Source organism: Schistocerca americana, chromosome 4 (genome assembly GCF_021461395.2).
Source record: "Schistocerca americana isolate TAMUIC-IGC-003095 chromosome 4, iqSchAmer2.1, whole genome shotgun sequence".
Lineage (NCBI taxonomy): Eukaryota > Metazoa > Arthropoda > Insecta > Orthoptera > Acrididae > Schistocerca > Schistocerca americana.
In genome coordinates, this window is record NC_060122.1 from 400,976,000 (window position 1) to 401,001,156 (window position 25,157).

The 25,157-nt window shown below is 43.9% G+C and overlaps 1 protein-coding gene and 1 non-coding gene across 3 annotated transcripts in view; both read left to right on the plus strand.

The window, feature by feature from the left end:
* LOC124613196 (max dimerization protein 1-like) overlaps positions 1 to 25,157 on the plus strand; it is a 700,459-nt gene that overhangs the window by 91,722 nt on the left and 583,580 nt on the right. The window lies entirely within an intron of this gene.
* Positions 21,543 to 21,617, plus strand: Trnat-ugu. The gene has a single exon. It is a non-coding gene; the product is annotated as a tRNA-Thr (tRNA).

A 25,157-nucleotide genomic window follows, 5' to 3' on the forward strand; every position in this document is an offset into this window, starting at 1 on the left:
GGAAGGTTTTAGTTTGCGAGGAAGATGTTAGAGAAGTCGAATCAGGCTAAAACTGTTCGTCTTCTGATAACTCTTGAAAGGTTCGCCAACCCTACGTGTATTTGTTTAAATATAAGGCTTTTAGTTTCTTTCACTTGAGAAAAATCTGAAAGCTGATATTTAATGTCGATTTCACCCAGTTCGATTATATTCGCCCTTATGAAGTATTCCGACACTGAAGAAAGAGTATCAGTATGGAATTCAGTGGTAGGGTTCAGTTAGATGTTTATGTCCAAACTTAATGGGCTGTGTTAGTATTAAAATAGCTCAGACAGCGATGTTGTTGGAAATATAGCATTTGCAAATTTATTAGTGCAGTAAATGGGATACGTACAGTATATGCAAGGTCGGGAAGAGTGAATAAATTTTACCGGCTACGCGAGCAAAGGAAACTTCGTCTGATCGTTATTTGAAAAGAGAGCGTTAGTAGACAGTGTTAGAAGCATTGCGTGATGATCGCTTCTTGCCATGTGTGCACTAGCCTGCAATTTTCTGCTGTACTTTACCCTCGGCGGACACTGCTGCCGTTGCTACGAGAAAGTATTTTACCGTAATTACGAGGGACAGAAAATTGCTCAAACCTGCGCTGCGTGCGTGTTCGTTCTGTTGCGCGGAAGACGAGATTCGTGAGATCGACTCGCTCTGGAGACGGTTGTTGTTTCGAGCCAGAATGTCGTTACCATGAGATAATGTTTTTCTGAGGAGTAATCGTGCGCTGATCTAGTTGATTCTTTCACTGGAGGCTATTGAAATTGAAGGTCGTGTCGCAGGTCAATATCTGTGTGTTCTCTTACAAACAAAATTGCCGTTGTGGGATGCGTCTACGCATTTGGATAACAAGTGTTTCAGATGATGCAACATTTGACGGTAAATATGAAAAAGACGCACAATTTTAAATCGTCGCTGATTCTTATCTGAATTGTGTTTTATTCGTGGCAGCTGTGTGTTTTACTTCGATACAGCAGAAACGAGAGTATTGTGTGATGCAACACTACAACGAATTAACGGTAGCATCTCAACGAATTGAAAGGAAATAATGCACCGACTATTGAGTCCGTGTAGGAAGGCAGTCTCACTGTGAACATGCCACAGTGAAAACAGTTGAAGTTAACCAGAGCCCCGAGCAAAGTTTTTACGAAACACTTGGCATCCAGAGAGGCAAGGACGGCTAGTGTTTCGTGAAGTCCAGCGGCTAAAACGTTGGAATACTAATAACTAAACTTTTGTAGTCAACAATGGATTTGCTGCTGTTTTAGATTAAAAGCTCTTGTCAGTTTGTGTCGCGACTTCAGGGGTGCGTATCTGTTCGTAAGTATGCAAGGTGTTTCACAGTTCATCTGACAGACTCCTAGGCGTTGTAGAAGGGACTTGGTAGATAAAGTATTGTTAAGAAACCGATGTCCGGAAATTGTATCGTTTGGGTTCAGAATAGTGTGAAAAGAGGATCGCTTTCGAATCTCCCGCTTCACTCTAACTTACGTAATGGTAGACCAGCACATCGCATTTACATCGAGAAAGTTTTCCGGATCACCTCAGTCCATCAGATACCATTTTCGATCAAATACAACGGCTGTGAGAAACTGGCTAGTCCGAAACTAGGAACGTTGACTGTAGCGCTCTACGAACGCGCATCAGAGTTTATGAATCATGTGTATGAAAGCAAATGTCGCATATATTCATATTGCAACGAATACATAGTGCAACGAACAGCAGTGTCACCACAGGGGTGCTGCTGCGTCTTTTGGAACTAAATGAAAGGTCCGTTTTGGTCATCACTGTCTAACTGCGTTGCAAATTTGAATTAATTCAACAAGCCGTGAAATATACCCGATTTCCTATCTTGAGCGTGGCAAGAAACGGATAAGCGACATTTTTATTGTATTACGAGGATATGTAATAAAATACGTTGGGTACTTCGCTTGTATAGGACTGTCACAGAAGTTTATGTAACCTAGTTACGTCTTGGAAACGTAAAAGTGTGCCTATAAATTGACGGTTGAGAACTGATGTGTGTTGTAAATCACATCCGAGAACAAAGTCTCGTTCACGATGCAGATCGGCTCCTGTCGACAGCACTTCCACTCCAGAAAGAGAATGAACAGTCGTTGGTTATTTCCGTAACAGTTTTTGGCGCTCGGGTATGTATTCGTTTTCAGTCACGTCTCACTACGTGAGTTGGCGTAACGGTTTTTACTGTTTTTATACTGATAGCAACGTTGTGATGAAACATGTATTAAAAATGAACCGGATGCAAAGTACCCCATGTAGAAAGGTTGTAATGAAATATGTATTAAATATGAACCGGATGCAAAGTACCCCATGTAGAAAGGTTGTAATGAAATATGTATTAAATATGAACCGGATGCAAAGTACCCCATGTTTACATTTTTCACTGCAAATTACTCGCAGGTGGTTACTTAATTTCGGAGACTTAGCAATAACGAAAAAAGAGCCAGTGCATTATGAAGTTATGAATTGAATGTGTAATAAGCGAAATTAAATAATTTTCTTAAGATCGCATCAGAAAGCCTGCGTAGCAAAGGGACCATGCTAAGACAAAAATGTAATCCAAATAAGGAACTTCAGAGGCTGTAGCGTTACCTATGCTTGGTTCGATTATTGTTTGCATGATCCCCGTTGAGTATAGCACCAGTGCAACTTGGGGACTGCTCCAATTATTATGATGACTTAGGAGGGTGCAGAGGATTCCAAGTCTCTGATCCAGAAGTTAACATGTGCAGTTAGGTTTCATAGCTATCTGCACGTAGTACTGCATGTTCCCATAATTCAGTATTTATTTTGTAAACAACTGATCGAAGTCGCGCATGACATATCGGACATCCTTACACTCTGTTGCAAACCTACACGTGTGCCCAAGTGACCTACCACAACATTAACTCATTCTCAAGTTCGCTATGCTTCTACAGAGAATGTAAACTGCTGTACAAAACTTACGGACGAAAGTAACTTTTGCATGATGTATCACTGCCAAGTAACACAGCTCGATGAAACTGGATCGCACATAGAAGGAAATGCCACGGTATAGCACAGAAGCTAATTGAAAGAAATACACAATGAGACAAACAGAATTTACACTTTTATTCAAAAACAAAATAACACTGACCCCACCGCGCTTTTTGATGGTCCCCTGGACATTACAAAAGGCGGGACATAGTTCTTAATGGAGCATGTGATCATCATGAGCGGCACTGATGCCTTGAAACGTGTTCCCTTGCTGGCCACAAGGTTGGTAAGGAGTTGTTGTGGTAGTGCGTTCCATTCCTTCATCATCGCGGTTGATAACTGCTGAATGGTCGTTGGTTCAGGTGAACATGGTGCGATGTGTCTCCCCAACACATCCCACACTTGCTTGTTGGAATTCAAGTCGTGGCAACGAGCAGGCCGGTACATTCGCCGAATTTCCTCTCGTTCCAAGAGCTGCTCCACCTGCGCTGTTGGGTGCGGTCGCACGTTGTCGTCCATAAAACTGTCAAAGCCGAATGCATCCCTGAAATGACGCACGTGAGGAAGGAGTACATTGTCACAATAACATTGACCGTCGAGTGTACCGTGTCCAAAGATAGGGTCAGTACGCCCATGTGACATTATGCCTTCCCACACTATAACTCCTGGAGCACCAAAACAATAATGTTGGTCAATATTCTTGTGTGCATAACGTATTCCCACCTCTAGCCATGTGAGGAGACGTCCGGAATCACTACATAGTCTGCACTGTTCCGAGAAGAGCTAATGACCGTACTCCTCGTTGGCTCAGCTCCTATGCTCGTGGCGGCATGACAGAGCTTTGAACACAGTACATTCGCCGGTCGCCATGTTGCGACACTGTACTTCTTCCCCATGTGCGTAGTGTCCGGGGTGCATTTGACCCTGATTTAATTTTTATCTATGACGTTCGCGCCCGCATCGAACAGAACAGGGAGTTTTTGGTTCGAGAGAGTATTCTGCAATTGGATTACCCGATTGAATCCCATCGAGCACGTGTCGCCTGCGTTGTCGAGACGTAGTGCAGCACGTCCCCACGCATCAACTACCACCCAGCAGGCGTCTTCTGTCCTGCAGCATTTGCTGTATAAAAGGTATTTTTGAAAACTGTCATTAAACAGAATTTGAATATTGCGCAACAACTTCCGTACTTCAAATGCGATTGAATTTTGGAATTAGCCAAGCCAGATGAGTTGGTCCTCCTTGAAACGTATTATCCCGCTGTGGTCTTCACTACCTATCGATCTTCATTTCTTAGTGGCAACGTACGGGGTAACATAGTAAAGTGGTTTTAGTGTTAGCAATGTGCATTTCTTACAGTAATCCTATAATACAATTTCAGAAGGATGATACTATATCAGTGAAATTAGCAATAGTACTATTGTCATTAACAAGTCTCAGATATACAAGTTGTAAAGAAATTTCCTTTACAGACTTCGAGGACAGGTTCCTCTCCCGAAAGCAAGAAAAATTTGCAGTAAATATGGACGCTCAAATACATACCTTAAGAGCTATGAGCACTTGTTCACCTTCGTTATTGTGAAACATACCTCTTCTATTTAGAAAAGTACTAATTTTTACTGTCCAAGTCACCTGTCGAGTTTGTAAAGTAATGGAAGTACACTACTGGCCATTAAAATTGCTACACCACGAAGATGACTAGATACAGACACGAAATTTAACCGACAGGAAGAAGATGCTGTGATATGCAAATGATTAGCTTTTCAGAGCATTCACACATGATTGGCGCCCGTGACGACTCCTACAACGTGCTGACATGAGGAACGTTTCCAACCAATTTCTCATACACAAACAGCAGTTGACCGGCGTTGCCTGGTGAAACGTTGTTGTGATGCCTCGTGTAAGGAGGAGAAATGCGTACCATCACGTTTCCGGCTTTGATAAAGGTCGGATTGTAGCCTATCGCGATTGCGGTTTATCGTATCGCGACATTGCTGCTCGCGTTGGTCGAGATCCAATGAATGTTAGCAGAATATGGAATCGGTGGGTTCAGGAGGGTAATACGGAACGCCGTGCTGGATCCCAACGGCCTCGAATCACTAGCAGTCGAGATGACAGGCATCTTACCCGCATGGCTGTAACGGATCGTGCAGCCACGTCTCGATCCCTGAGTCAACAGAATCGGACGTTTGCAAGACAACAGCCATCTAAACGAACAGTTCGACGAGGTTCAACGTCGAACCTGGGTGCACGAATGGCAAAACGTCATTTTTTCGGATGAATCCAGGTTCTGTTTACAGCGTCATGATGGTCGCATCCGTGTTTGGCGACATCGCGCTGAATGCACATTGGAAGTGTGTATTCGTCATCGCCATACTGATGTATCACCCGGCGTGATGGTATGGGGTGCCATTGGTTACACGTCTCGGTCACCTCTTGTTTGCACTGACAGGACTTTGAACAGTGGACGTTAGCTTTCAGATGTGTTACTACCCGTGGCTCTACCCTTCATTCGATCCCTGCGAAACCCTACAATTCAGCAGGATAGTGCACCACCGCATGTTGCAGGTCCTGTACGGGCCTTTCTGGATACCGAAAACGTTCGACTGCTGCCCTGGCCAGCACATTCTCCAGATCTCCCACCAATTGAAAACGTCTGATCAATGGTGGCCGAGCAACTGGCTCGTCACAACACGCCAGTCACTACTCTTGATGAACTGTGGTATCGTGTTGATGCAGCATGGGCAGCTGTACGTGTACATGCCATCCGAGCTCTGTTTGATTCAACGCCCAGGCGTATCAAGGCCGTTATTACGGGCAGAGGTGGTTGTTCTGGGTACTGATTTGTCAGGATCTATGCACCCAAATTGCGTGAAAATGTAATCACATGTCAGTTCTAGTATAATATATTTGTCAAATGAATACCCGTTTATCATCTGCATTTCTTCTTTGTGTAGCAGTTTTAATGGCCAGTAGTGTGGTTACTAGCAGATTGTTAATTGTGAGTCTCGCCTGAACAGTTCATTCGATGAGAACAAGCGAATGTAAACTAAGATGTCGGGTCGCGTCCTGGTACGGTAGAGATATGTTAAACTTCACGACAAATCACAACAGCGCGCGCGCGCGCGCGCGCGCGCCCACACACACACACACACACACACACACACACACACCAACCCCACTACGAACACTGGATTGTACGAGTTTCCCGATACAAATTGCCTAGTGCTTGTACAGTGGGTGTGTTAGCCGAGGGCAGACGGGGTCCGGCCAGCCGTCGCCCGGCGCAACACGCAGCGCCGGATTTGCCGCGTGTTCCAGACCCGCTGCTTCGCGCTGGCGTGTATAAGCGAATGAGGCGCGCCTGCTGCGGCCGCGACCGGGGCCGGCGCTGGGGTCAACAGCCGCACCAGCCGATTACCCCAGCACTCCATTAAACGTGAGGCGGCGCGACGCCTCACCACCGGCGTGTCGCACACACAATAGGCGCGCGCGCACTTTTATGCGCCTTCTAACTACTTTTGCTTCCTGAGTCGCGGCTTTCTTCTTCAATAACCGGCCATGGTTCTGCGTGTAAAAAATGTTTTTTGTAGAAACTACCACTAACGCTGAAGCACTAGGGTCTTCAACATGCTGTAGTTGCATATTAGCTTTCCAGTTTAACCTGATGCCAGTGAACTGCCTGACCATGATATCATTGCACTTGGCATCTCGCTACAGTTAGCGGAAACATGCGGCGACGCTACAGTAAGGAAGTAAGTGACTAAGGAAAAGTATCGCACTACCAATGCTTTCAGGACACTCGTGGATCTGCAGGGTGTCTCAAACCTTTTGGGTCAAATTGAAACAAATGGTAGGGGGTCTACAACCGATTATATTGAGATACGGGGATTAAGAGTCTGAAATAAATATTTTTATCATGTACATACAAAGCGTACACCGCATAACAAAAACGTATTCTTCTAGTAATTGTTCAAAGTGACGAACGCTAGTCTCATTATATGCATGGCAGTGACACAAGACTTCCTTGCTGCTCTTTCTCAAAGATCTCTGGTGTCTGTTGTACCAGGATACAGGCAGCTTGGACCCTAGCAAGCAGATATTTTCCGCTTCTGTGGGGTTTCATACGCCGTCTTGACGTAACCGGGAGGAAAAAGTCCAGAGGGATGAGATGTGGCGATCGCGCTGTCCGTGGGACACGACCTGCCCTTCCAACTCAACGATGAGGGTACGTTTTGTTCAGGTGCTCCTGGACATAACGTGAAGTGGGCTGGTGCACCGTCGAGTTGAAACCACATCCTTTCGTGGACAATGAGGGGTACAGTCTCGGAGAACTGTGGCAGCACATGGGGCAAGGATACTAGCTAACATGGACCAGCCAAGCAGTGAGGCAGCAAGTAAGATACTATTTAGTGACTTTGGACAATGCCTGCCCAAACGGTGACAGAGAATCGTTCCTGGTGGCCATCGATGTGGGGATTGACGTGGGGATACATGCGTTGAGACTGGCAGTCGTCACTGTGAACAATTACTATAAGCTACGATGTTATGCGGTTCACGCTGTGTATGTCCAAACACAAAAAGATACACTTCCGACCATTGGTTCCCTATCTCAATATAATCGGTTGTGGATCCACTATCACCTGTTTCAATTTGACCCAAAAGGTTTGAGACATCCTGTAGTATCAAGTGGTTTAGCGTGTCCTCGTGAAATAATCAAGATGAAGACTCACGACAAGCCGATCGAAGCACCCTCACTCCCAGTTTGCAATAGTAATGTGATCGACTATCCTGTAACATGTCGTATTACATGTTATTGCAGAAGTTTTAACTGATTGCACATCTATTCTGCTCTACGTAACTACCCAGATATGCTATTGTTAATGAGTTAGTAAATTAAAAAAAAATGGTTCAAATGGCTCTGAGCACTATGGGACTCAACTGCTGTGGTCATAAGTCCCCTAGAACTTAGAACTACTTAAACCTAACTAACCTAAGGACAGCACACAACACCCAGCCATCACGAGGCAGAGAAAATCCCTGACCCCGCCGGGAATCGAACCCGGGAACCCGTGCATGGGAAGCGAGAACGCTACCGCACGACCACGAGATGCGGGCTAGTAAATTAAAACTTCGTTTCTTGTGGTAATGTGTTACTCTGTTAGTATATTGTAACCAAGTTAGAAATACACTGTATTCTAAACCTGTGTTAATATTATTGAGATGTCCTACGCTCAGCTAGATCTGTTTATGCCTTTAGAAAAATTCTTTTTCATCTATTTTCTAGTAGTATTATAATACTACTTAATGTTTCTGCGACAATACCGCACACACGCGGGGGCTGTGAAAAGGTGTAGAGGTTACTAGACTTCTCACTTAGTTTGAGCCTCACTGTATAATCACTGGAGTCAGTGCATGTTGTCCTTTAGCATTGAATTGTGATACCGTCAAATGAAGAAGTGTGTACCTGGCTCAGAGCCAGGAATCTCCACTCATACCTCTCCTCATCCCAGGGTACCATCTTGGTAGCTTTGGTCTATATCTTCTAGGCTGCGGGGACGGAATCCCCGGAATTAACCTGTGGCAGTTCTGTACCACCATCTCGCGTCGATGCCTGCGACTATCCAGAAAGAACACATTTCGCTTTAGGTCTTATGCTAACAGATTTGCTTAGTCATTGTCCGCACTGGCTTCTCTCTCCGTCCTTGAGGTGGCAAGCATTCAAATATCCCGCCTCCGTCGCACACCTTTGTCAAAAAAAAAAAAAAAAAAGGTTCAAATGGCTCTGAGCACTATGGGACTTAACATTTGTGGTCATCAGGCCCCTAGAACTTAGAACTACTTAAACCTAACTAACCTAAGGACATCACACACATCCATGCCCGAGGCAGGATTCGAACCTGCGACCGTACCGGTCGCGCGGTTCCAGACTGTAGCGCCTAGAACCGCTCGGCCACCCCGGCCAGCACATCTTTGTCCTCGGAATATGACGCTGCACGCCTTCCACTGATGTTAGCATGCATTTCCTTTTGCGAGTTAATATCCACAAGGTGGCGCGAAGCTTCACACGCAGCATTTCTACGTTGTAATTCCTCGGACAGCACACCTGGAGTATTCAGTGTCATGATCTGTGCTCGTACACCAAAGAAAAACGTGCTCTGCGGTTTCAGTGTCCCCACTGTCACCCAACAGCTGAAGTTGCACGAACATTTTCTTCTATGACCGTTTTCAGCTATTGGTAGTCTACAGTTCATCGATACCAGCCCTGCAGTCATATGCGCTAGGGAAAAAAAAACACGACCTCGCGCGAGTCTCAAACATTCTTATAAGGCCTTACATGAGCCTACATTACTTTTTGTACGTAATGTCTTAATTTACAACCGCTTTTTTATAAACCCCAGGAACTTATTTTACAACTAGCAGACGATCCAACATTGACTTGGGTGATGAAGGTGAATTCCTCCCACCTTGACACAAATCTTTATTCCTCTGCCCACCCTCTCTAACAACACTACCACAACAAAGGTCAGCATTTAATAACGATTGTGGTGTTGCTCACGCTGCTAAATACTGCATTTTCGGGCAACAACAGTCATATTATATGGCAGGTGTCATTAGAGCACAGTTAATAAAGTCATTTCATGTAATAATCAAAAAACCAGGCACTCATCTTTTCGTGTTTCCCACGCTGGTCTCGTCGTAAAATCATGGCTCAATCGTTGAAAATCTAGGTGGTTATGATTCCAAGCTCGGATGCAAAGAGGCCTAGGTTTTATTCTGCTGTATTCAAAAGTTTTGTAGATGCGCTTCACAAATCATTCTTGAAGATTACACTTTTGCAGGACAATGGTGATGTAAAAAAAGCAATCAGCACTCCGAATTTAAGTTACACTTCCTTTTAATTGGTTTTATTGCAATATCACGTGACACACAAACATCACTTCACAATACAAAACATACTTGAAAACATCTTTCTCACATTTTATAAGCCAACTACAATATGCATCTTTCCAACATGACGTCCAAGACTTGACTTTCTCAACGTCCGACACTCTTAACAACTTAACAACTAACTAATAATCGCTTACGCGCCCAAAAATCGGTTACAAGTACGTCAGAGATCATAGTGACAAAAGAAAGAATACACATAAGAATAATATCACTGCAATATAATCATATCGATGTATCAAAAATGAAATCAAATCTGAATGTTGTCTCAGAAATATGTTAAGTAGTTAACAGAAACACAGTAGAATATTACTGATATCGAGAGGTTCAGATGAGGTGCCGTAATGGTTACGTAATTCAAGTACCATTACACCTCCCAACCCATGCGCACACATTGAGTTGGTGACTGACATCCCGTTAGAGTACGTTTGTATTGTGATCCACAGGTTTGGAGTATACTTTCCAAACCCGAAAAAAAGTCATACACTTATGCTTTACATCTTCCTTACTCAAGTTTTTATCATTCAGCAGCGAAAATAGACCCTTTGATTTGCCAATTTTATTGAAAGACCAAACGACCATTGCAAAATCTAAATAAATTTAATGAATCTAATACTTAGCTGGTTTCTATGCTGGCTTTGTTCTCTTTAGGGTACGATTTTCTCGAGTTTTCTCTATACGAAGAAAACTGGGATTTTCCAGGATTGGAAGGTTTGTTTGATCACTTAAACTGCGAAATAATGGCATCTCGTTCCTTTATGCTTCTCCATCTTAGAATTTTCAGACCACGGCTCACAAAGTTCATTACGTCTACCCAAAATCATATCCAACCATTTCAACTAACTTCAAAAGACTCTCTCTTACTACTGTTTTTTTCCGCAAAGTGAGAAAGATCCACGATTACAGTTTTAGGCAATTCTAGTCACGTACATCGCTGGCGTAGACAGTATTTAAATTGACTGGTAAATATTCTTCAGTTAAATGTAGCAAAATTTAGTAAAAAATAGATTTACGTAGATTCGTGTTAAGTAACTTCTAAAATTGTTGTGATCACATAAAATACAAGTAGCTACGCTTGAAATAAGAACTTTCTTAAAAATAGTTTTGTATGAGGTTTTTGTCTTACAAATGAAATTATCGATACCCATTGATGTCGGTGTGGTCATAATGTGCATTAGGCATACTACACCACACTGTGCGGCTGATCCCGGCGGAGGTTCGAGTCCTCCCTCGGGCATGGGTGTGTGTGTGTGTGTTTGTTCTTAGGATAATTTAGGTTAAGTAGTGTGTAAGTTTAGGGACTGATGACCTTAACAGTTAAGTCCCATAAGATTTTACACACATTTGAACATTTTTTACTACACCACAACACAGAGCCTGTATTCAGATTTGGGCTCCAGGAGATTGCTGGTATGATAAAATTCATGCTATCTGAACCATAATATCCCAACTGATGACGTAAATAAAGACGAAACGGTAAACTTGACCACCATTTACATCTCTAATCCGCAAGCCACTTTTATGGCGTGTAACGGAGGGTACTTCGTGTGCCAGTGTCAATCTCCCTATTGTAGTTGCGAATGGTCCGCGAGAAGAAAAAATTGCTGGTAATCCTCCGTGTGAGCTTGAATCCTTCTAATTTTACCTTCATGGTCTTCTCGCGAGATGAAAGCTTAGGAGGAAGTAATACATTTGTGACTGTAGGAATTTTAAGATTGCCATACCATGATATACAACGCATCTCTTGTAACGTCTACCACTGGAAATGGATGATCACTTTCGTGACGAAACGCGCTGTTCTTCTTTGGATCTTCTCTCTTTCCTCTGAGTCCTATATTATTTGGGTTTCAGACAGAAGAGCAAGATTCAAGTATGGGTCTGTTGAAGATTTTGTAAGCTACCGCTTTCTTGGGTGCATTACACTTCCTGAGGATGCCTAGGATGAATCTTTGGCATCTGCTTTACCTACAGTTAATTTTATGTGGTCGCCCACTTTAAATCACTCCGTATGCACACTTCCAGATATTTAAGGAATGCGACTGCTTTCAGTAATTCTTCTGGAATCATACAATAATGGGTATTTCTGCTTACTTATTCGCAGCACGGTACATTCGTTTATGTTCGGGATCAGCTGCCAACCCCTGCACCATGCGTCTATCCTGCGTACTGTTACAATATTCAAGCGTTGTTACTTCTTTGTATACAGCAACATCATCCGCGAGAAACCTCATGAAACTTGCGAGTTTACCCCACTAGATCATTTAATATTGTGAAAAGTAGTGATTCTATAACAGTCGGAAATAAAGCCATACATTTATTTATGTATTTTGTATGGAATAACTTAGGAAATCAGCGGAACGTCTGTATCAGTAAGACTGGAGCCAGAATGCAAACGTTTGTTCGACACCGCCTCCAAATCTACTCGCGTCCATCGGCTTGCGTTCGGGAGACGAAGAGGGGTTAAAAAACCAGAAAACCATACAAATTCACGTTTTCTGTGGTTTTCCGAAATGAAGTATGGCCATTGCTAGGATGGTTGTCCGATTCATTTTCTTATCTGCTCAGTCGTAGTTTGTGCTCAGGATGTTGTGACCTTGTACTTGACGTGATGTTGAGCCTTAACCTTCCGTCCTTCGTCGGTGCAGAAAAAACCTTTCAACGGGCATTTTACATCGATCATTAAAATGCGCGTATTTCATGTCTCCATTAATGTAGGTTAAGGATTCCGCTGTTTGATAAAGAGTAATCTTATTTTCGTTGTTGTTGTACATCTAAATGCACTCTCTGCAAACGACTGTGGAATGCATGACAATGGTTACCGTTAGAATGTCTTTTAGCTGCAAATTAAGCACAGGAAGAATAACTGTTTTAACGCATCTGAGCGTGCTGTAATAAATTTTGTCGTTGCGGCCCAACAGGAGCTAAACATAGTGGGCTAAAGTGTATCTCTCGATTCTTCACATAATTTTATAAGTAGACTTTCGCGGGATAATTTTCATCCTGTCTGCCAATTATGGTGTTTCAACTTCTCCGTTACTCAAACAAACCGGCGATCATTCGTGCCATCCTCTTTTGTAAGATTAAATGTAAAAGTGATTTGTAAGCAGTCTCTTTTGTAGACCGAGTGTATTTTTCCCAGTATTCTGCCACTGAATCGAAGTCTGCCTCCTGCCTTACCTACGACTGAGCCATTTGCTGATTCCATTTTACATCCTTAAAAACTGTCGTACACGCAGATATTTGTTGGAGTTTGCTGATTCTAATTGTGAATCATTAGTCTTTTAGTCACAGAATACTCAGTTTTTTGTTTTGTCAAGCACATAAGTTTGCTTTTCGGTACTTTTGAAGTAACGTTCCAGTCTTCGCGCTACTTCAAAATCGTTTCCAAATCAGATTGAGTATTTGTCTAGGTTGTTGTTTTTTTTTTTTTTTTTTCTCTTCAGAAAATACTTCTTTATAAAGAACTGCATCCAGAACTGCATCCACTGCGTAAAGTCAGCAGTTACTATTAATCTTGTCTGTCAGATCATTAATACGCGCCATGAAGAACAGTGGTTGCTGTCTTTAGCCAGAAGACTGGTTTTTGATACAGCTCTACAAGCTAGTCTTAGATTCCTCGATGCCTTATGATGTGTCCTATCAACTTATCCGTCCTTTCAGTGGAATCACGCTATAATCCTCGTCTCCTTGTATCGTTAAAGTGGTATTTAACCGAATCTTGAAGACGTTGATTACTTATTTGATCTACCCATCTATCCTCCAGCTTTCTTCTGTAGCACATTTCACTGTCACATCAGGCTACATTTCAGATGTGGGTAAATCTCCACCTACACACACACACACACACACACACACACACACACACACACACACACAGCGATATACGTATACATACAAAGAAGGATTCCTCTACATTCTTAGATTTAGCTCGTGTTTTGGTATCAGGCACGTATTGCTACCTTCGGGGAACCAAGTATGTAGAATAGTGTGCACTGTCTGCTGCGCGTCTGGAAAATATTTTTCTTTCGACGGGTGCGGTCTGCTGCTTCCTGCGAGCGCCTTAAGGCATTGCGAGCGGAGGAGAGCGATCGCCGATAGCGTCATCGGCCGATGTTATTTATGACAGCAGTAACTTTGAAAAGCTGGCACTGCCCGAAATGTTAAACGACTGGGGTGGGCAGCGGAAGGAGAAAAAGTAGAGTTCGGCACCAGGCGCAAGAGGCATTCATTCCTTCGCCGTAGCCACAGCAGTGTGAGTGGGGAAGGGCGTTGAAGGTGCCGCAGTTCTTCCAGTCTCGTGTCCACTGAGCGAGTATCTCCGTTGTGGCGTCGAGCGTTCCACATGGCGTGTTGCGCCACAAGCGACTGCTTATACTGCAACGTGACTACCATCACGCACGATGAAGGCCTCTCAGTCGTCACTTCGTTTTGCTTTGTACAGTACTTTGATACGGACACACCTAACACGTTAGAAGAATGTGAAAACTATGGACAGTTTCTATAACGCAGTATCACAGTTACTTTCTCTATATTTCAAACATGTCAGTCTTAACGTGGTCCGCTGGTATACGGTTTTGATCTGCTCCTTTGTCTTTGTGAGGGCTGCGAGTTCTGACACATTGTTGGATGAATATGCTTGCGTCAGTCATTAAGTTTAATGGCACTACGTGTTTCTAGGGTATACCCTCATGAACAGAGTAACGAACAGCATCTGATTAAGAGGTATCTGAACACCTATTAGTGCACATTGATATGGGGTGTGTCAATACTTCGCTTTTATGACGGCAGCTACTCTCCTAAGGACACTTTCAGTGAGGTGCTACATGCTGGGAAGCAGGGGGAGCCCAGTATTCCTCAAGACCCAAAACCAGAGATGGCAGTGTAACTTGGATGTTGGGGTCCGCAGTAAAGCTGATTTTGTCGTTCCAAAAGTGTTCCAGCGTGTTCAGGTCGGAAGTCTGGGCAGACAAGTCCATCTCAGGAATGTTATTGTCCACAAACCATTGTGGACAATAACATTCCTGAGATGGACTGGTCTGCGCAGACCTCCGATCTGAACACGTTGGAACACTGTTGTCGAAGACAGTTACCATATGAATACCGATATAAAATGAGGTACCCAGAAGACATTACATAACGCGGTAAGAAAACCTGGAAACAGTATATGACTGTTCAAAAGTTTGAAAGGGGACATCATTCCAGTTAGGCGTTAACCAGGAAAACAGTCATTGCATTCACTCTGATAACTAAGGCTAGGTAACGATCGTAAAGGTGATAGTTTATTCGAACTAAACATTAAGTTTTGCTTCGCAGTGGTTTGAGGCACATCTTGTTCTTTCCTGAAAGTAACGATAAATGCACTCACTATTCACATTTCGCGTGTAGTTTGAAGCTACGTGAAGCGAATATGAGAGCTGTGTTCACCATCATTCCGACGTCGAACATTTATTCGTTAGCGGAATACGTTGCAGTTGAAATAAAACGCTTGCGTCACCGGTTCCTGCTGTTTATCAGTGAAACATTGCCGATTACAGTTTGCATTCTGTAGTTTATAAACACACGTTCTCCTCTCTCTTTCCCCCCCCCCCCCCCCCCTCCCTCCCCCCGTATCTCCCGCTCACTCCTCCTCCCCCGTCTCTCCCCCTCACTACTCCCCCCCCCCCTCTCTCTCTCTCTCTCTCTCTCTCTCTCAGTGTGTGTGTGTGTGTGTGTGTGTGTGTGTGTGTGTGTGTGTGTGTGTGTGTGCGCGAGGATGACATTATCTTTCCAGCCACGAAACGAGTTAACGAGTCGGTTAACGATCTCTAATCGAATTGCTTGCGAATTTGCAACACTGTCTTGAAAGTTGGCTTCATTGCATTTTACTGAAAAGTCGAGTGCAGCTGTGTGTTTGTGTGCCAGTTGTTGCGAGAAGGTCGTGTTGTTGAGTTGTTGCAGAAATGGGGCAGTTTGCATTAGAATTTACTGTAATTTTACTCGGATGCGATAAAACAAGAGTCCAAATGCTGTTAACAGTGACTAAAACATTTAAATATTGCGTTTACGCTGATATGGAAGTAAACACACATTCAGCAGTGACGTGCTAATGGGAACACATCCTGTCTTTTTCAGTATGCATATGCAGTCAAGCTAAGTAAGCTACGCAACTCTTGAATTACGCATAATGCACCTAAGCAAGAGACCTGCTTCCTCAGCAAGCGCTTTCCAGTTCGGTGGCACGTTTTCTTTCCGAAATAAGAGATCCTTATACTGCCCGACAGTCCTAATTTCTAGCTCGGCATTAAATGTAGCTATTGGAGATCACATCCCGGAGAGATGCTACATTGACATTGGATATGAAAAGATTTGCTTTGCGTAGTATGTGAGTTATTTAATGAAGGTGGTTGGGGGAATTACTGATGATTAGTTTTCCCACAAATAGCGCCAAAATGAATGACACTAAATAAAAAGAATAAATTTTAAAACAGAGTTCACGATCGGGGAGTTAATATAAACAGGCACAGTGTGAAGACGAAGTTGTTACTTGGCTTATAGTTGGGAGGGGTCATCATTGAATTATACCAAGAAAGACAGCATTCATAATCAAAATTTTCCCAATGTTGCAGTCTGTCTCACTTGAAGTCGGGAAAAGCGAGGTTTCAATCTCCAACGGACATCCAAATTTCGATTTTCCACCCCTTTGATGAATAACTGAAATGGATGGTCCCATTACAATGGTTGCAGCAGATTCCCTGCCCCATTCTTGTCCATTCTGATAACGTCGGCGTGACGTTAAACCTATTTCTCTATCCTTGTAACCAGAAGGGACGCGAGCTGCACTCCAGTAAAACTGGCAGTATCAGTGGAAGTACGATCGGTTGCATCGAATCCCACTCGACCCACGTTCCCAGTTGTGATGTTCAGTCTAATAGTGGGAAACGTCTGGTTCGCGCACAGGAGGAGGAAAAAAAATCATAAAACATTCACTTTTGAAAATGGAAATGGAAATGAGCGTACGGCATCGTTGGCCGGGAGGCCCCATCTGGGGAAGGTCGGCCGCCAAGTGCAAGTCTCTGAAAAGAATATCGAAGACGACGATAAAACGACAAATACACCGAAAATATTATTTGTCCTGTTTTTACTTTTTAAGTATTATTACTATTATTTCATGCATATTGTTTAGTATTCTATCATATCTTGTTAACATTGGTATTGACTGATTTTCCTGTGACGCACTGCGAAGAATAAACTTATCTCTAACTTCCAAGACCAGTCTTTATCGCCCCGATCGTAGAAGAGAGGAGACTCGCATAACCATCTGTTTATTTCTGACTAAATGCACGCAAACGCAGCTTAAAGAGCAGAGTGATCTTACACTGCTTCTAAGAAACACCACCCCCCCCCCCCTCCGCCGCAAAAAAAATGAATAAAAAATAATGCAGTTTATGTTATCCAATTGGAGTGATTCAGCTTGTACGGATACGTGTGCGTAAAAATTCTTATGAAGTAGTAAAAGTAACCAAGCACAAAGTAACCTCACTCCTGTTCAGTTCCCTCGAGTACAATCTCTCTCTGTTGAAGCAACCACCGTGGGCGTACAAACTTTCCATTGTATTTAAGAAGAGATAGTGATGCCTCTTTCTGAGGGTTAGAGTTCGTTCTGGATGTGACATTGAGTGTATAACAAAGAAATTAAGCACTATCTTTTACAGATAATGTTTATCTTTTATTCGTCAAAGTAATTTTGTAGCTGATAATGTACTAGAGTGCTGTCATGAAGTGGATGTTCATGCAAAACAATGTGAGCCAAGTACACTCCGAGGTACTTCACAGCAGTAACAAAAGCTCCCCCCCCCCCCCCCCCCCCCCCTCTCTCTCTCTCTCTCTCTCTCTCTCTCTCTCTCTCTCTCTCTCTCTCACACACACACACACACACACACACACACACACACACACACACACAGAGAGAGAGAGAGAGAGAGAGAGAGAGAGAGAGAGAGAGAGAGAGCTGGGTGCCGTTTGGGAATAGAGTAAATATCCTGGCTACCTTGAAAGACATTAGAAATTCTGTGTTGTTTTCGACTCTCACTTATCGATTCAACTGTCTCTTCGTTAACAAGAGCCCGAAGTGCGGATTTTTTAAATTGTCATGTTTCGGGAGCGCATGAACACTGATGTTTGACCTTTTTTTTAAAAAAAAAAATGGCGACCGCTGTGTTAAGTGTTCATTGCAGCTGCTGGCATTAGAGAGGGCTGTGATAAAATTCATCGGGAGAGTAATGAGAAGCAGTTGCAAAATAGTCTTGAGAAGGTAAACTGACTTAACAACTGCTGCATGATGAGGGAATATATAGTTTTACAAATATCATTGTCGTAGCCATTGCAGGTAATAACAATGTTTGCCCCTCCCCCCCCCTCCCACACACACACACACACACACACACACACACACACACACACACACACACGCCCCTCCCTGCACGCGTCTCATTGGCACATTCTGACAAAAATTCCATATGTTCACTGTAGTGTAACAAGTGTATGCACACCTGCAGCCAATGCTCACCCCAGTAAATGGCAAAACATTCGGCTTGTTCGCCGATAACCATCTAGAGCAGTTGATAGTAAAGCTAACACGTATCAGCGACGTAGTCATAAATCTATTCATGTGATAAGATAGCTGCGGATAATTCGCCTCACACTTCCCGCTTTCTCTACAGCAACATCACGAGAGAGAAAGCAGTTCTTTGCTTTGCTAACGATGTTGTGGAAAGAAGACTGGCTCTGAAATTCAATAGGCAGAAAATGTTTCGGCGGACATTGGTGATAGCGATTGACTTCTGTTGCCAACTGAACTGTTTTAGTAGCAGTGATACTCGTTGACATGCAATTTATATAATCTCGTCATTCATATTTTTCGAACAAGGTATAAAGTGGATATTACAGGCTAAGGAAAAGGATTGGAAAACAATGAGTGTGTCACAGCAGATTTTCATTTTAGACATATGTGATACGTAGACGTGTGTTTCGTACAGCGGGTTTTTAAACTCCCAGTGCGCACTTTGAATGCTGGGTATCATTTTAAACTGGAAACCCGGGCCGGAAATGAATAGTTGCCGTGCTGCAGGAGCATGCATCTGTATTCCACTGTCGCGTATGCGCTGGATGAAAGAGCTTTTATATGCAACTGTGTGTACTTATTACTACATTTTTAACCGACAAAGTAAAATACAAACATTAGCCAATGGCAACCACTGTTGTAATAGCGGAAGAGGATGTGGAGTATCAGTGATAAGAGAGATACGGTATGTACAATGCAAATACTAAACAGTAACTTTCGTCTGCCAGTTAGCATTGGGTACCTTAGTTGCTGCATTAATTGGCTGGCGAAACATGCGGAGACGACTGTTCTCTCACCCGTCAGACGCAGTGCTTTACACATTAACACCCGTAGGGCGGAAACGGTACTATTCTGAACATCAGTTCCTTTTCAGAATTCTTGCTAACCCCCGTCGTATAATCCCTTATACGCTCTCAACTTCAGTTTGCAAACAGTCGATACGGTGAAAAAAATTAAGTGTGCGCTTATTATTGTCGTAAAGTGTAAAAGTAGATGCTGCGTTATACTGTGACCAGTTGCGTTGAGGAACTCCACTTAAGCAGGACGGGGGTGGGGAGCGCAACTCATATTAGTATCGCAGTTCTGAATACACTTTCCACTGGACAGTATCCATTACATTTTGCGCCTTTATTCAAACTGATACTGAATTTATAATTGTGTCTGTCTGGAGCGTCAGGGTGAGAGTCCGTTTGTGGAGATAATTTTATTTGTAGGAGCGAGGCATCAACCCTCCTGCTGCCTCCTCTCTGTGAGAACGCCCATGGTTATACGTTTCCTGATCTTCGTGGTAGCCTCCTTAGTTTGTGAAGCAAGATTAGCTTTTGCTGTAAGTAGTGCAGAAGTCAGTCTGTAACGGCGTCTTCCAAGAAGTTTATAAGTGGACTGCGCTGTACAGAGAACGTAAGTGAGAACGGGCGGGCGGTCGTTGGTCCGCCGCGGTGGGGGCAGCAGCGCTGGAGCAGTGTTCTGTGGTGTAGGGCAGCTGCAGCGGCGCGCGAGACCTGCCGGCGTAGGCGAAATGCAAGAGCACCGCTTATCGCGGCCGCTTCGTGGAAGCCGCTGCGTCTTATCTCGCCACTAACATTTTTGTGCGTGCTGACGGGGTAGGCCAGCCTTTCGGCGATTGTTACTGGCTGGGCAGATAACACAACGTCACGCAGCCAGGAACCTTCCCCCCGATAATCCAAAACAGCTACGTTGAAAATAAAACGAATCTGCAGATGTCAAATTACATTCGGGATGTGGGTAATCCTCATGTCTAGTAACCGTTACTTGGCCAAGAACCTTGGAGAAGAGTACTCACGTCCAAACAACTTCTGAACACTAAAAGAAGACCTAACGACATTGCAGTGTGACACTGCGATACAAGATATTCCGGTAAACTGGCCGTGGTCTGTGATTGGTGTCCCTCAAATGTTCAAATGTGTATGAAATCTTATGAGACTTAATTGCTAAGGTTATCAGTCCATAAGCTTACACACTACTTAACCTAAATTATCCTAAGGACAAACACACACACACCCATGCCCGAGGGAGGACTCGGAACCTCCGCCGGGACCAGCTGCACAGTCCATGACTGCAGCGCCCTAGACCGCTCGGCTAATCCCGCGCGGCTTGGTGTCCCTCCACAGATGAGTAATAGAACCAAGTACGTTGTCCTGGACGTCGAATGTTCATCGTAAACAGACGTTCCGTCAGGAGTGCCCCCGGAAAGTGTGATAGGAACGCTTTTATTCTCTTTATTCATAAACAGACTTACGTATAGGGTGAGCAGCAACCTGCGACTTTTTACTGATCACCCTGTAGTGTACGGGAAAGTGTCGTCTTTGAGTGAATGTAAGATGGTACAGGCTGACGTGGACAGAATTTGTTTGGTGAGAAGAATGGCAGCGTGCTGTAAATGTGGAAAAAATGTAAGTTAATACAGGTGGAGTAGAAAAACAGTCCTACATAATGTTTGAATACAGTATTGGAGGTGTGCTGCTATACACAATCACGTTGACTAATACCTGTGTGTAACGTTGCAAAGCGACAAAGCGAATGATGAACTTGGGTTTATTGGGCGAGTTCTCGCCGAAGTTGTAGCTTATCTATAAAGAAGACCGCGTACATGATGATGACGATGATTGGTTTGTGGGGCGCTCAACTGCGCGATCATCAGCGCCCGTACAAAGTGCCAATTTTTACACAATCCATTCCAGCCACTGTCACGAAATATAATGATGAAATGATGATGGCAACACAAACACCCAGTCCCCGGGCAGAGAAAATCCCCAACCAGGCTGGGAATCGAACCCGGGACGCCGTGATCCACAGGCATCAACGCTAGCCACTAGATCACGAGCTGCGGACAGACCGCGTGCAGAACACTCAGTCGACCCTTTCTTGAGTACTGCTCGAATATTTGGGATCCCCACGAGGTCGGATTAAAGAAAGATATATATACTAAGGCGTGCCAGAGATAAATCCCTGCAGTCGCGCTATCCTCTGTGTCCTCGGTGGCTCAGATGGATAGAGCGTCTGCCATGTAAGCAGGAGATCCCGGGTTCGAGTCCCGGTCAGGGCACACATTTTCATCTGTCCCCGTTGACTTATGTCAACGCCTGTAAGCAGCTAAGGGTGTTCGTTTCATCGTAAATTAAAGAAAGATATCGAAGCAATTCAGAGGCGTGCTGCTAGATTTATTACCGACAGGATCGATCAACACGGAAATGATACATGAACTCAAGTGGGAATCCCGTGAGGGATGTAGACTTTTTTTTTTTTTTATTCGCGAAACGCTTTGGGAAAATATAGAGAATGGAATTTGCAGCGCACTGTAGAACGATCCCGCCGCCACCAACATACACGTTGCATAAGGACCGCTGAGACAAAACGAGAGAAATCAGGGCTTGTACGTGAGCACATAGACAGTCCTTTTTCCCTCGTTTCACTTGCCAGTGGAACAGGAAAGAGACTGAATAGCAGTGGCACAGGGTACCCGTCGTTGTGCACCGCATGATGGCTTGCGGAGTATACATGTAGATTTAGATGCATGATGTCAGTACGGGGTATGATGGTGTGTCATGACAAAACGGGATGCACAGAGGCTCGAGGTGGTTTCCGTTGTTGACTTCGATCAGAGCTTCCTCTTGGCTATTTTTTACATGCCTGCCAGTGCATGCTTGTCTTATTTCATTGTCTGCCTCACTTGCAAGAGTACTGTAGTTTCTACCGCCATTTTCCTGACTAATACGGTCTGGAAATGGCAACGGCAACGTCAGCGTCGGCGCGATGTGCATGATGAATTGTCATCAGTGGTCTTGTTTTCCTGACCAGATTGTAATGGGAACTTCCAGTCTTATTTTTAGACATATTCTTAACATTATCGATATGACTATCCTCAAGATTATGTATGCCATAAAACACTGCATTTTATCTACGTAATTGTGCTTCTTGCACATCCTTGTCGTTCTCACTTGCCACACACTGCAGGTGCTCTTTCACAAGTCCAAACAAGTGAAAGTGCGATGGGCTGCCCGCGAACGGCGTGTACGCCCTTGTTTCAACACACACTAAATTTCAAGGCACGTAGTGTGTCACTGTTAACGCGGTGTTGTAGGAGGAGTGGGCATTGTGGTGGCGCACCACTTCTCCTCTTGCTTGCGAGAACTACTCGAGTTTTTCAGTTGTCTTTTAAGCTTCCTCTTCTTCTGAAGAATATCACTGTATCCTTCGACGTACACTGGTTGGTTTTTTTCCCCCCACGAATTGTAACAAATTGTGACTCCTGAGTTACCGAAAGATCAGCGCCACTTAAGTTACCTAATCCCGAGTCATCACCCTTTGTTGAGAAAAACGATGCATACCTAAACTGCACTGAATGTCCGTCGAATTCCGGTTCGCAATCGCCCCACCAGACGTTTCTGTTCCTCTTACTGTTTGGGGTGTGATGAGTATTATTTCGACCCTGAAACAATTGTCCAAGCAATTTAAAAAGTTTTGCAGGGTCATGCGAATTTCGTGCAAAAGAACATTTTCACGAGCACGAAAGTCCAAATGTGACTTAGAAATAACCTACAATCAAGCCTTTTTTTACCCTGGAAACTATCAGATAATCGCTTTGCTCCATTCATAGGCCGTCATGGATTTTGCTATAACGCAAGACCGGAAGTCTTATTAGATTTCACGGCTTTTTCACAAGTCTTGTGACATTTAGAATGAAAGTTACACCTAGTATGAGACTATAAACTAAAGCACAGCTTCTTGGCATATTAATGTAGAATGTCATACTAGGGTCGGAAGACGATGGTACGTCGTACATGTTTGATTATGATACCATGTTAGCAATACTGGCTATCCTCGGCAAAACTGAGACAGTCAAATGAAAGGAAAACATAATAATTGCGTCCGTTTACTGTCTTCCCAAAATATGTATAGTTCAAAGCTGCGCTTTACTAGCTTTTTACTTTATTAAATATCTTCTTTACGCGATAACGACAAACCGAATGAGGATGTGCAGTTTAAAACGATTTACTTTGTATTCAAGTGGATGGAGGCTTCAATCCTCTTTCAGCCAGCCGGATTATATAGAAGGTGTTCTAAGTGTGTAGATCAAACTTAAAGGGGTCATAGATAACGTCATGGAGAACAGCAAACCCGGTGATGCTAGGCGTTCTTTCGTATTGGTTATGCCCCGAGAAGCAGCGGTTCGTAGGTATCCTGCGGCTTGCGTGTGTCCTTTGTGTTGCCTTTAATCCAATCATCTTCTCCGTACGAAAGAGGCTAGGCCCAGCAAAATTAAAGTTCCTAGTTCTATTCTGAAATATTCTCGGCTTAGACGCACTCAATCTTACGAGTTTCATGTTGAAAAAAAATCACAATATGAAGTTACTGTAGTAGGTAGACTATAGACGTTTGATGCCAAGACTTTGAAACTAGCTGCATACATGAAACTGTAATATCACTACATGTCTAGTATCCTTGTAGAAGTGGTCCTTGGGAATATAAGACTACTACTACTACTACTACTACTACTACTACTACTACTACCACCACCACCACCACCACCACCACCACGTTGCTTAAGTAAATGCATTACTGAAAAGACCGTACTTTAATATTCAATTTTCCTTTTACACTACTGGCCATTAAAATTGCTACACCAAAAAAATGCAGATGATAAACGGGTATTCATTTGACAAATATATTATACTAGAACTGACATGTGATTACATTTTCACGCAATTTGGGTGCATAGATCCTGACAAATCAGTACCCAGAACAACCACCTCTCGCCGTAATAATGGCCCTGATACGCCTGGGCTTTGAGTCAAACAGAGCTTGGATGGCGTGTACAGGTACAGCTGCCAATGCAGCTTCAATACGATACCACAGTTCATCAAGAGTAGTGACTGGCGTGTTGTGACGAGCCAGTTGCTCGGCCACCATTGACCAGACGTTTTCAATTGGTGATCTGGAGAATGTGCTGGCCAGGGCAGCAGTCGAACATTTTCTGTATCCAGAAAGGCGCTTACAGGACGTGCAACATGCGGTCGTGCATTATCCTGCTGAAATGTAGGGTTTCGCAGGGATCGAATGATGGGTAGAGCCTCGGGTCGTAAGACATCTGAAATGTAATGTCCACTGTTGAAAGTGTCGTCAGTGCGAACAAGAGGTGACCGAGACGTGTAACCAATGGCACCCCATACAATCACGCCAGGTGATACGCCAGTATGGCGATGACGAATACATGCTTCCAATGTGCGTTCACCGCGATGTCGCCAAACACGGATGCGACCATCATGATGCTGTAAACAGAACCTGGCTCAAATGGTTCAAATGGCTCTTAGCACTATGGGACTTAACAGCTGTGGTCATCAGTCCCCTAGAACTTAGAACTACTTAAACCTAACTAACCTAAGGACATCACACACATCCATGCCCGAGGCAGGATTCGAACCTGCGACCGTAGCAGTCGCGCGATTCCGGACTGCGCGCCTAGAACCGCGAGACCACCGCGGCCGGCAAACAGAACCTGGATTCATCCGAAAAAATGACGTTTTGCCATTCGTGCACCCAGGTTCGTCGTTGAGTACACTATCGCAGGCGCTCCTGTCTGTGATGC